Source organism: Thalassophryne amazonica, chromosome 6 (genome assembly GCF_902500255.1).
Source record: "Thalassophryne amazonica chromosome 6, fThaAma1.1, whole genome shotgun sequence".
NCBI classification, from domain to species: domain Eukaryota; kingdom Metazoa; phylum Chordata; class Actinopteri; order Batrachoidiformes; family Batrachoididae; genus Thalassophryne; species Thalassophryne amazonica.
In genome coordinates this window covers 35829047-35842817 of record NC_047108.1, presented here as the reverse complement: position 1 = coordinate 35842817, position 13771 = coordinate 35829047, and the positions used below count along the sequence as shown (strand labels likewise).

The window sequence follows — 13771 nt, the reverse complement described above, 5'->3', positions numbered from 1 at the left end:
TGACCTTTCAGTTACAATGCTCTCATGGAGCATCAAGTGAAAACTACTGAATACTGAATTAAATCACGAGGTCATTACTTCCTCAGTCAGTGCAAAAGATAATAATGTAACATCTGTAATCCCAAGACTGTTCATCTGAATTGGAGGAAGGAAACCTCTAAAATAACTGCCAGTAGGATGTAGTACTCCTGTTTGTTTGTTGAAGTGTCCTTGGGCAAGACACTGAATCCCTAAACTGTGTAAAAACTGCAAAAGGAACTGAATCAGATTCTAAGGCCCAATCTCAATTATCTTTTGTACCCCTTCCCCTTCCCCTTGGCCCTACCCCTACCCCTTTAAAACAAGGGGTAAGGCGAAGGGGTATGCCTCTAGCCCTATGAATTGAGACACCCCTCTGCCTTAGGGGGAAAAAAAAACTGCCCAGCTCAAACTGCCGTCTTCACTGTTTGTCAACATGACAACTGAAGCGCAACTTGTCGCAGTAGCCTGTTTGCTCTTTTTATTTTCTCGCCTATCTGCATAAATGCAAAGAAATAGAAGAAGTATGTAATAGTAGTAGAAGTATGCATCGCAATCATGTCGGAGAATTTTGTGGTATTAATAATTAATTATTTCATAATTTATAATAATAAATAGTTTTAATAATTAATTAGTAATTAATGTTAATGATACTGATAATAATTAGTCATTAATAATAGTAATATTGTTAATTGATCATTAATAGATTGATTACTAATTAATGAATGAATTACTTAATTAGTAATTAAAATAAATAAACACTATATCGGTCTGTGTGGAATGAATGTGTACATAATACAAGTTTCACTTTTTGAATGGAATTACTGAAATAAATCAACTTTTTCATGATATTCTAATTATATGACCAGCACCTGTATGTATTTCAAATTCTCCCATTTTTTTGCATCCAGCACTATTTCCTTTAGAAATTTCCTTGACAAATAATAGCAGGACATCAGGTTATGTGTTACACATATACGAGGTCTGTTAGAAAAGAATCCGACCTTTTTATTTTTTGCAAAAACTATATGGATTTGAGTCATGTGTGCTTGCATCAGCCAAGCTTGAACCTTCGCGCGCATGCGTGAGTTTTTTCATGCCTGTCGGTTGCGTCATTCGCCTGTGAGCACGCCTTGTGGGAGGAGTGGTCCAGGCTCCTCGGCGGATTTTCATTGTCAGGAAATTGGCTAAGCGACTGCCGCTTTACTGCATCAAAATTTTTTCAGAAACTGTGATCCCTATAAGATCTTCACCAAAAGCCATCTGAATTTTCCAAATGGTTTCCACCTGGCTGTCTCTCACAGTTTCTGAAAAAATTTTGATGCAGTAAAGCGGCAGTCGCTCAGCCAATTTCCTGACAATGAAAATCCGCCGAGGAGGCTGGACCACTCCTCCCACAAGGCGTGCTCACAGGCGAATGATGCAACCGACAGGCATGAAAAAACTCACGCATGCGCACGAAGTTTCAAGCTTGGCTGATGCAAGCACACGATTCAAATCCATATAGTTTTTGCAAAAAATAAAAAGGTCGGATTCTTTTCTAACAGACCTCGTACATGTGTGTGTATATATTTTTCAACTTCTCCTCATTTTCTGCCTGAAAGCTTATTAGGAGACGAGTGTGCTCAGGGCTTCCTGTTTGTTTACAAAATACATATGCATTACAGACCTTGAAATCCAACAGCAGGGATCGCTATTATCCAAAGATTTCTGAACATACAATTTAACATGCTTATCCTTTATCATGATTTTCTCCATTGTGAGATATAAAAGTGTTTTATCATAGCGTTCTTGTGTATATGCATTATAACGCCTCAGAACGCTACACCTGTATTCTTCAGAACGACAATATACGCAACTTGCATCCAGCAGCATACACGTTGTTGTCGTAGGCAAACTGCCTGTAAAGTTTTTTGGCAAGTTATAACTTTCTAAACAGCATAATTTGTAATGAAAGCTACTTCCATTTGTGCAGCTCTTTCGGCGCCATGTTTGTTTCTGTGGAGACAGTGGTAAGCTCCTCCTATTCCTCTAAACGGAGTGTGTATCCAGAATCACTCCGTTTGAAGGGGTTTGAAGCCCTCTGCCTACCCCTCCACCTCGCTCCAAAATGAGAATTGAAACACCCCTCTGTCTCTCGTGCCCGCGCAAAACGGAGGGGAAGGGTGAAGGGGAAGGGCCGAGGGGTAGAATTGAGATTCAGCCTAAGGCATGCAAGGAAGAGGAATTTTGTCTCAATGAATTCTAAAAAACTTTGGGACTCCATGAAAGTGGCAGCTAACATGACAAACAAAAAAGGAAAAGCCTTGTAACAGGCGATGATCAAAAGAAAGGTGTATGAGCTCAGTGGTTTCTATTTGAGATGTGAGACTCAGGATTTTTCTTTGGAATGTGCTAATATTTTAAATTCCATTTCAGCTACTGTTTTGTGCACTAGGTTAGTAGTTGATCCATGTAAAGTCAGGTCACTCTTTAGTGGGGTTCAGAAAAATAAGTCTGCTGGCCCAGATGGCATCTCAGCTTTTCTTTTAAAGACTTTTTCAGAGGAGCTCACACCAGCCTGGTGCCCAGTCTTTCAGCAGTCTGTAGACCAGCACACAGTTCCTTTACTCTGGAAAAAATCAGTTACTGTTCCAGTCCCTTAAAAAAAAAACCCTGCCCAACAATTAACAATGATTTTAGACCTGTGGCTTTAACTTAAGTTGATATGAAATGCTTAAAAAACTATATTGTGTCTATTTTAAAGTCAGAGATAAATTTCCATCTAGACCCTCTGCATTTCACTTATACAAGAGGGCGGGGCACAGACGATGCCATTAATGGCATCACTCACCTGTCATTAAAACATCTTGAAGACCCAAAGGCCTATGCATGTCTTTTATTTTTGATTTTTAGTTCTGCTTTTAACACAGTACCACCTCATTTACTGATCCACAAACTAATTCACTTGTCAGTAATCCCTGTAATTATAAAATGGTGTTATTATTTTTTTAACAAACAGAATTCAAAATGTCAGCGTGAGCAACACCATCTCTGATCCAAAAAACATCAGTACACATGTACCTCAGGGCAGTGCCAGTTCGCCTATCCTTTTTACTCTTTATACTAATGACTGCACTAGCCACTTTCATGGAAACCATGTTTTTAAGTTTTCTGATGACACTAACATCCTCAGCCTGCTTTACAAAGCGTCAGAGCCATCACTGTACTTTAATGAGGTGCAGTCTTTTTTCCACTGGTGTGATACTAACTTTCTTACCATAAATGTAAAGAAAACTGAGGTGATGGTAATCGACCCTCACTCAGTTGCTGATCATACCCCCCTGGTAATCCATGACGAAGAAATCGATCAGGTCAGTTTTTGCATGTATTGAGGCATTTACTTAGATAACCAGTTTAGCTGGGAAACATGTCAATAATTTATGCTCCGATTTACAGCAAAGGCTATATTTTCTGCGCAGACTCAGGGTGTTTGGGGTTGATGAAAACATCTTGTTTCTGTTTTATCATGCTATTTGGGAAAGCATTATCAGGTATGAGATGTCAACTTGGTACGGTAATCTCTCTGTCCAGTTAAAATCTAAGCTTGCTCGTCTGGTGAAGACTGACATGAAAGTTGTAGGGAGGACCGAAAACTCTTCCCTGCAGTTCATGTACAGTTGTATGTAAAAGTTTGGGCACCCGATAAGTTTAATGATTTTCCTTTATATATCAGTGGTTGTCTGGATCAGAAATTTCAGTTAAATATAGCAGATGAACACACTGATATTTGAGAAGTGAAATGAAGTTTCTAGTATTTACAGAAAGTGTGCAATAATTATTTAAACAAAATTAGGCAGGTGCATAAATTTGGGCACCCTTGTCATTTTATTGATTTTTATACATTTGGCACAAATTATTGGAACACAAAATTGGTTTGGTAAGCTCATTGACCCTTGAGCTCCTTACACAGGTGAATCCAGTCATGAGAACGGGTATTTAAGGTGGAAATGTTTCCCCTCTTTGCATCTCTTCTGATGAGTGGCAAGATGGGAGCCTCTCAACACCTCTCAAATGACCTGAAAACAAAGGTTATTCAACATCATGGTTTAGGGGAAGGATACAAAAAACTATCTCAGAGATTTTAGTTGTCATTTTCCACTGTGAGGAACATAGTGAGGAAATGGAAGACCACAGGCACAGTACTAGTTGAGGCCCGATGTGGCAGGCCAAGAAAAATCTCAGATAACCTGAAGTGATGGATGGTGAGAACAGTCATAGTCAACCCACAGGCCTGCTCCAATGACCTACAACATTATCTGGCTGCAGATAGTGTTTCAACTATACAGCACACTTTGCACAATGAAATGCTGTAATGCAGAGGAAGCCTTTTCTGCGTACACGCCACAAATAGTCGCTTGAGTTATGCTAAAGCACATTTGGACAAGCCAGCTTCATTTTGGAATAAGGTGCTGTGGACTGATGAAACTAAAATGGAGTCATTTGGACATAACGAGGGGCAGTATGCATGGCTGAAAAAGAACACAGCATTCCAATAAAAACGCTTGCTACCTACAGTAAAATTTGGAGGTGGTTCCATCATGCTATGGGGCTGTGTGGCCAGTGCAGGTACTGGGAATCTTGTTTAAGTTGAGGATCACATGGATTCCAGTCAATATCAGCAGATTCTTGAGAACAATGTTCATGAATCAGTGACAAAGCTGAAGTTGCGCTGGGGCTGGATCTTTGAACAAGACAATGACCCTAAACACTGCTCAAAATCTACTAAGGCATTCAAGCAGAGGAACAAGTACAATGTTCTGGAATGGCCATTTCAGTCCCCAGACCTGAATATTGTCGAAAATCTGTGGTATGATTTTAAGTGGGCTGTCCATGCTCGTAAACCAACAAACCTGAGATGTTTTGTAAAGAAGAATGGTCCAAAAAACCTTCAGCCAGAATCCAGACTCTCACTGGAAGCTATAGGAAGTGTTTAGAGGCTGTTATTTCTGCAAAAGGAGTATCTACTAAATATTGATGTATTTTTTCTCTTGGGGTGCCCAAATTTATACACCTGCCTAATTTTGTTTAAAGAATTATGGCACACTTTCTGTAAATGCTAGAAACTTCATTTCACTTCACAAATATCAGTGTGTTCATCTGCTATATGATATATTTAACTGAAATTTCTGATCCCGAAAACCAATGATTTATAAAGGAAAATCATGAAAATTATCAGGGGTGCCCAAACCTTTGCATACAACTGTATGAACAGTCTGTTCTCAGACAAGCACAGCGAGTTTTGTCTGATCCTTTCCACATCCTCTACCCCGAGTATGAACTCCTACTATCTGGTAGGTGATACAGAGTCCCTTAATGTAGACTGAATCACTTTAAAAACTCATTCGTGCCAACGTCAATTTTAAACTTCTAATGAGTGGCAACATGGGAGCCTCTAAACAACTCTCAAATGACCTGAAAACAGAATTCTTCAACATCATGCTTTAGGGGAAGGATACAAAAAGCTATCTCAGAGATTTCAGCTGTCAGTTTCCATGGTGAGGAACATAGTGAGGAAATGGAAGACCACAGGCACAGTTAAGGCCCGAAGTGGCAGGCCAAGAAAAATCTCAGATAAGCTGAACCAAAGGATGATGAGAACAGTCATAGTCAACCCACAGACCTGCTCCAAAGACCTACAACATGATCTTGCTGCAGATAGTGTCTCTGTGCATCGTTCAACTATACAGCGCACGTTGCACAATGAAATGCTGTATGGTAGAGTAATGCAGAGGAAGACTGTTCTGCGTACATGCCACAAACAGAATTGCTTGAGGTATGCTAAAGCACATTTGGACAAGCCAGCTTCATTTTGGAATAAGGTGCTGTGGACTGATGAAACTAAAATTGAGTTATTTGGACATAACAAGGGGAGGTATGCATGGCTGAAAAAGAACAGAGCATTCCAAGAAAAACGCTTGCTACCTACAGTAAAATTTGGAGGTGGTTCCATCATGCTGTGTGGCTGTGTGGCCAGTGCAGGTACTGGGAATCTCGTTAAACTTGAGGGTCACATGAATTCCAGTCAATATCAGCAGATTCAACAATATTCAAGACAACGACCCTAAACACTGCTCAAAATCTACTAAGGCATTCAAGCAGAGGAACAAGTACAACATTCTGGAATGGCCATCTCAGTCCCCAGACCTGAATATTATTGAAAATCTGTGGATTTTAAGCGGGCTGTCCATGCTTAGAAACCAGCAAACCTGAGATGTTTTGTAAAGAAGAATGGTCCAAAATATGTTGAACCAGAATCCAAACTATATAGGAAGCGTTTAGAGGCTGTTATTTCTGCAAAAGGAGGATCTACTAAATATTGATGTTTTTTTTTTTCTGTTGTGGTGCCCAAATTTATGCATCTGCCTAATTTTCTTTAAAGAATTATTGCACACTTTCTGTAAATCCTATAAGCTTAATGTCACTTCTCAAATATCACTGTTGGTCTGCTATATGATATATTTAACTGAAATTGCTGATCCAAACAACCAATGATTTATAAAGGAAAATTATGGAAATCATCAGAGGTGCCCAAACATTTACATGCCACTGTACAATTTACACTGGGATACCAATAAAATAAGTACAAATTGAAAAGAGAATAATAACATCTCAATAAATTATAGTAAATATCGACTGTATCCCTGTAGAAGTGCAGACGCCAATAAATTTAGCACCGCGTTTTGGACAAGAAAATAATGGACTAGAAGATAAGCTAGTCTTTTGGACCAGAAATCATATTTAAAAAAAAAAAAAAAAAAAAAAAAAAAACAAGGGTGGCGTGATTCTCTTCCCTTAGCTGACAGAATAAAATTGACTTGAATTGTCTTTTAAAACTTGCTTTGCAAGATCTATATTTTATATAAGATATATTTTATCTGAATAATAACCAATGTGAGGGATATGTGGATTATATCTTGTTCTTTCCACCTAACCGGTTGTTTGCAAACCTTCGCAGCAATAACAGTGCAACACCGACGAAGCATTTTCATTTTGAGAGCAGCGTGACTTTGTGAGCTATAATCAGGCAACCACAAAATGTAAGGCTTGGTAAATTATTTAGATTAATTGATCAAAACCTTTAACTTTATTTTGTGATGTTTGATATTGTTGATTCCTAGCAGAATATTAGAGTTTATAATACCTGTGAGCGAAGTGCTAGCTGCAGAACAAAAGACCCAAAGTGAAGAACCCCAAGTCCTCTCGCGCATGTGCAGCACAACCATGAGGGAGATCCCTGAGATTAGCAGTTGGTGTTCCTAACCTGCATGTCTTTGGTTGTGGGAGGAAGCCAGAGCACCCGGAGAGAACCCACGCAAACACGGGGAGAACATGTAAACTCCACACAGAAAGGCCACAGGCGGGAATCGAACCCATGACCTTCTTGCTGTGAGGCAGCAGTGCTAACCACTAAGTCACTGTGCTACCCATCATGACATCATTATTTAATTTTAATTATATAATAATGCCCTTCCTGACTCAACTCCACATTACATGGAGAAATGGGCAGGGGCAGGGTTTGAACCAGGAATGTGATGGTTCGGCGTTGGTGGAAGACGAACCCAAGAGCAGGGAGCAGAGAACGGTATGTTAGAAAATGGATTTATTACAAGGAGCTTAAGTACAGAAGATGGAAAAAAATGAGCCAGTGTGCGTGGCTATCTAGCCGTGTGGAGACCAGCCCGCTCAGCGGTGGAACCAGGGGACCCGCAGCCCAGATGTCTTCAGTTCCGTTGGGATGGATCCAGAGCCAGGTGGCCGCCTGCAAGCTGTCGACGTGGCTGGGGAAGAGAGACAGATGAGTGAGTGCTGAGCCGGTCACTTCCAGAAGTGATTCTCACAGTCAATCAGTGACAAACTATCACAGCTGGTCCAGATATGCAGGCAGTTAGACATAATGATTCAGTTCAGTTTCTGCTAGTAGTTCTTATCAGGAAAAGTTCACAGTTCAGTTCGTATGATTATTCCAGGCAGTGTTCAGTGAGCAGCAGCTCATATGAGCAAAAGGTGAGCAAACACTTAGCTGGTAGATGCAGAGTGTGAGAGCTCCGTGCACAGGCTGCAGGTGAAGCTGGTCTTGGAGCAGGAGCAATTAGGAAGATGTCGGCTCTGAGCAGAGGCTCAGACAGAAGGTGTGTGGAAACACCAAAAAAGTCAAAAATATTCTATTTTGGAAAATAGAGAGGCCAAGCTTACCGTGGAAGATTAGCTGAGATTCTGGCGAGGATGGAGTGAAGAGCCGGGGTTCATATACAGGTGCTGATGATATGTGGATCAGGTGTGTCAACAGCTTGAGGCGTGCCACCTGTTCAGAGGAGAGAGAGAAACAGCAGCAGCAGCAGGAACATAGCAGACAGCCCACAACAAGGAATCTTCCACACTGAAACCAAGCACATTAACCAATTGACCTCTACAAAAAGTGCAAGGATCTGTAAATAACATTCTTATGAGTAGAGCTCCAGTCTGCACATTGCTGTCTTCATCTATTCTGGTCTGTGGGACAGCAGCCTTCAGCACTGATGGGCTGAACCTGTGAAACCTGTGCTGTGGGAGGGACTTTGTTACAAACAAGAAAGAGTGAAATGGGCTAACAGTCCCTCAGTCCCTGAAGTCAGGAGCCATTGGTTTGATGTAGTGCATCCAGAAAGTATTCACGATGCTTCATTTTTTCCACATTTTTTAATGTAACAGCTGTATTCCAAAATAGATGAAATTCATTTTTTCCTTCAATATTCTACACATGAAAAAACTTTTTTTTTTTTAGGTTTTTGCAAATTTATAAATAATAATAAAAAACAACAACTAAGAAATCACATGTACATAATTATTCACACCCTTTGCCATGAAGCTCATAATTGAGCTCAGATGCATCCTGTTTCCACTGATCATCCTTCAGATGTTTCTGCAGCTTAACTGGAGTCCACCTGGGGTGAATTCAGTTGATTGGACATGATTTGGAAAGGCACACACCTGTCTACATATAAGGTCCCACAGTTGACAGAGCACAATCCAAGCATGAAGTCAAACGAATTGTCTATAGACGTCTGAGACAGTATTGTCTTGAGGCACAAATCTGGGAAAGGGTACAGAAACATTTCTGCTGCTTTGAAGGTCCCAATAAGCACAGTGGCCTCCATCATCCGTAAATGAAAGAAGTTCTGATCCACCACTGAGTGATCGGGGCGAAGGTCCTTAGTAAGGGAGGTGATCAAGAACCCAATGGTCACTCTGTCTGAGCTCCACCTTTCCTCTGTGGAAAGAGGAGAACCTTCCAGAAGGCCAACCATCTCTGCAACAATCCACCAATCAGGCCTGTATGGTAGAGTGGCCAGATGGAAACCACTCCTTAGTAAATGCCACATGGCAGCCCACCTGGAGTTTGCCAAAAGGAACCTGAAGGACTCTCAGACCACGAGAAACTAAATTCTCTGGGCTGATGAGACAAAGATTGAACTCTTTGGCGTGAATGCCAGGCATCATATTTGGAGGAAACCAGGCACCATCCCTACAGTTTAGCATTGCTGTGGCAGCATCATGCTGTGGGGATGTTTTTCAGCGGGATGAACTGGGAGACTAGTCAGGAATGAGGGAAAGATGAATGGAGTAATGTACAGAGACATCCTGGATGAAAACCTGCTCCAGAGCGCTCTTAACCTCAGACTTGGGCGACGGTTCATCTTTCAGCAGGGCAATGACCCTAAGTATACAGACAAGATATCAAAGGAGTGGCTTCAGAACAACTCTGTGAATGTCCTCAAGTGGCCAGGCCAGAGCCCGGACCTGAGTCTGAGTGAATGTCTCTGGAGAGCTTTGAAAATGGCTGTGCACAGGCACTTCCAAAGTTCAAAGTTCTTTACTAGTTGTCTCCTTTCAGAGAAATTTAGTTTGGTGCATGAGGGGGCTCACCTGCACATACAATAAAAACAGGACCAGCCTTTACACAATAAAAGCCACAAAAATAAATATCACCAACAATAAAATAACATAAATAACTAAAAATAACCTTAAAAATCGCTATAATCAACCAACTATATACTACTAAAACCACACAGCCATTTACCACTCACCATACAACTGAAAAACGTGCTAAATTTATCCTATGACATTAGTACAATTTAAGCTTGTTCATTAATAAGCTTAATAGACAACGGAACAAATGAGTGTTTGTACCGATTACATTTGCACAAAGGAACACGATATCCCATCCAATCTGATGGAGCTTGAGAGGTGCTGCAAAGAGGGATGGGCAAAAGTGCCCAAAGTAGGTGCACCAAGCTTGTGGCATCATATTCAAGAAGACTTGAGGCTGTAAATGCTGCCAAAGGTGCATCAACAAAATATTGGTAAAAGGGCGTGAATATTTATGTCCATGTGATTTCTTTTTTTTTTTTTTTTTTTTTTAATAAATTTGCAAAAAAAATTTAAAAAGCTTTTTCATTTTGTCATTATGGGGTGTTGTGAGTGAAATTTTGAGGGGAAAAAATTAAGGAAGGAAGGCAGAACCTGGTGACCAGTGAGTACCTGCATGCAGCACTGCAAAAATAAATTGTCATAAGTTGCCTGTATCCTCAAAATTGCTGAATGTCAGTTGACCCCTATATATATATATATATATATATATATATATATATATATATATATATATATATATATATGTGTGTATATATATATATGTGTGTATATGTGTATATATATATGTGTGTATATTGTTGTGGCTGGCATGCCTGGCTGGCTTTTGTGTGTCTTCTGTTTCTGTCTTTTGGTTTTCCTCCCAGGTGGTGCGCATTTGGGACTGAGTGGCTGTGTAGCTGAGTTTATCAGGACCTCACCCTGATCACCTGAGGCTGATCACCTGCGGCTCGTCAGGACTCACAGCTGTGGTGCATCTACATGGATTGGAACATGGTGGCATTTAAGACTGGAGTACACAGTGTGTATTTGCCAGAGACTCTACCTTGTGACCAGACGGGTGAGATCGTCGTCTCTAGAGCCATCTCCCATCAGTGGATGCAGAGAACGTCCAGGTTTGATGCATGGTCTGTGAAAGAGGAGGGGGTGAGGTCTCACGCTCGTCAGCACACTTCCTGAGGTACGTTTGGTTTTGTGACTAACATTTATACAGTCAGTAAATGTGGTGTCCCTCACACCTTATTATATTGAGCTGTATGTTAGTCGTTTAAATCAGCTTCCACTGCAGTGGAGTTTTGTGAACGGGGTGTTCTATGCCTGCAGGGTGGGAAGCTGATTTGCAATTAAGCCGGGAAGTGTTTGCTGTTTGTACACCTTTGAGTGGTCTCTCTGTGTGTTGAGTGTGGACTCACATAATGATTTCTTCTTTCATAGACTCGGTTTGTCGCGGCCACCTGGGGGGTGTCGGCGGGGTCCTTGGGTCCGAACAGTTTTCTGGCTCCGGACCGTTAGCGCTGCTGGGAGCGCACCGCAATCCACCACGCCAGACCGCGCACTCTTTTGTTGTTTTCGTATCACTTCACTGTTATGTTTATTAAACTCTGTTATCCTTTGTACCGTGCTCTGCTTATTTTATTCTGGGTCCTTCAAACGCTGGTCGGTTCTCCGGGCTGCGTCCGACACATAACATATATGTGTGTGTGTATATGTGTGTGTATATATATATATATATATATATATGTGTGTGTATATGTATGTATGTATGTATATATACAACCCCTGGCAAAAATTATGGAATCACCGGCCTCGGAGGATGTTCATTCAGTTGTTTAATTTTGTAGAAAAAAAGCAGATCACAGACATGACACAAAACTAAAGTCATTTCAAATGGCAACTTTCTGGCTTTAAGAAACACTATAATAAATCAAGAAAAAAGATTGTGGCAGTCAGTAACGGTTACTTTTTTAGACCAAGCAGAGGAAAAAAATATGGAATCACTCAATTCTGAGGAAAAAATTATGGAATCACCCTGTAAATTTTCATCCCCAAAACTAACACTTGCATCATATCAGATCTGCTCGTTAGTCTGCATCTAAAAAGGAGTGAACACACCTTGGAGAGCTGTTGCACCAAGTGGACTGACATGAATCATGGCTCCAACACGAGAGATGTCAATTGAAACAAAGGAGAGGATTATCAAACTCTTAAAAGAGGGTAAATCATACGCAATGTTGCAAAAGATGTTGGTTGTTCACAGTCAGCTGTGTCTAAACTCTGGACCAAATACAAACAACATGGGAAGGTTGTTAAAGGCAAACATACTGGTAGACCAAGGAAGACATCAAAGCGTCAAGACAGAAAACTTAAAGCAATATGTCTCAGAAATCGAAAAATGTACAACAAAACAAATGAGGAACGAATGGGAGGAAACTGGAGTCAACGTCTGTGACCGAACTGTAAGAAACCGCCTAAAGGAAATGGGATTTACATACAGAAAAGCTAAACGAAAGGCATCATTAACACCTAAACAGAAAAAAACAAGGTTACAATGGGCTAAGGAAAAGCAATTGTGGACTGTGGATGACTGGATAAAAGTCATATTCAGTGATGAATCTCGAATCTGCATTGGGCAAGGTGATGATGCTGGAACGTTTGTTTGGTGCCGTTCCAATGAGATTTATAAAGATGACTGCCTGAAGAGAACATGTAAATTTCCACAGTCATTGATGATATGGGGCTGCATGTCAGGTAAAGGCACTGGGGAGATGGCTGTCATTACATCATCAATAAATGCACAAGTTTATGTTGATATTTTGGACAATTGAAAGGATGTTTGGGGATGATATCATTTTTCAAGATGATAATGCATCTTGCCATAGAGCAAAAACTGCAAAAAACATTCCTTGCAAAAAGACACATAGGGTCAATGTCATGGCATAGGGTCAATGTCAATGAGCAGATCTGATTTGATGCAGGTGTTAATTTGGGGGATGAAAATTTACAGGGTGATTCCATAATTTTTTCCTCAGAATTGAGTGATTCCATATTTTTTTTCCTCTGCTTGGTCTAAAAAAGTAACCGTTACTGACTGCCACAATCTTTTTTTCTTGATTTCTTATAGTGTTTCTTAAAGCCAGAAAGTTGCCATTTGAAATTACTTTAGTTTTGTGTCATGTCTGTGATCTGCTTTTTTTCTACAAAATTAAAACAACTGAATGAACATCCTTTGAGGCCGGTGATTCCATAATTTTTGCCAGGGGTTGTATGTGTATGTATATATATATATATATTAAGCCAGAAATGCATATCCAAGCAGAAATACTGTATAATTAAAATGTATAGATAGACATTGACAAAAAAAAAAAAAAACTTTTTAAACCTGTTTTTAAAAGTTTTAACTTATAGGTTCTTCTACAACCCCTGGCAATAATTATGGAATCACTGGCCTCGGAGGATGTTCATTCAGTTGTTTAATTTTGTAGAAAAAAAGCAGATCACAGACATGACACAAAACTAAAGTCATTTCAAATGGCAGCTTTCTGGCTTTAAGAAACACTATAAGAAATCAAGAAAAAAAATTGTGGCAGTCAGTAACGGTTACTTTTTCAGACCAAGCAGAGGGAAAAAAATATGGACTCCCTCAATTCTGAGGAAAAAATTATGGAATCATGAAAAACAAAAGAACGCTCCAACACATCACTAGTATTTTTGTTGCACCACCTCTGGCTTTTATAACAGCTTGCAGTCTCTGAGGCATGGACTTGTTGTGTCGGCTAAAACTTACCGACACAACAGCCCCATTTGG

General features: G+C 40.3%; 1 protein-coding gene across 1 annotated transcript in view; it reads left to right on the top strand.

Moving 5' to 3' along the window:
- mapk13 (mitogen-activated protein kinase 13) overlaps positions 1-13771 on the top strand; it is a 94784-nt gene that overhangs the window by 43205 nt on the left and 37808 nt on the right. The gene's annotated exons all lie outside the window — the stretch shown is intronic.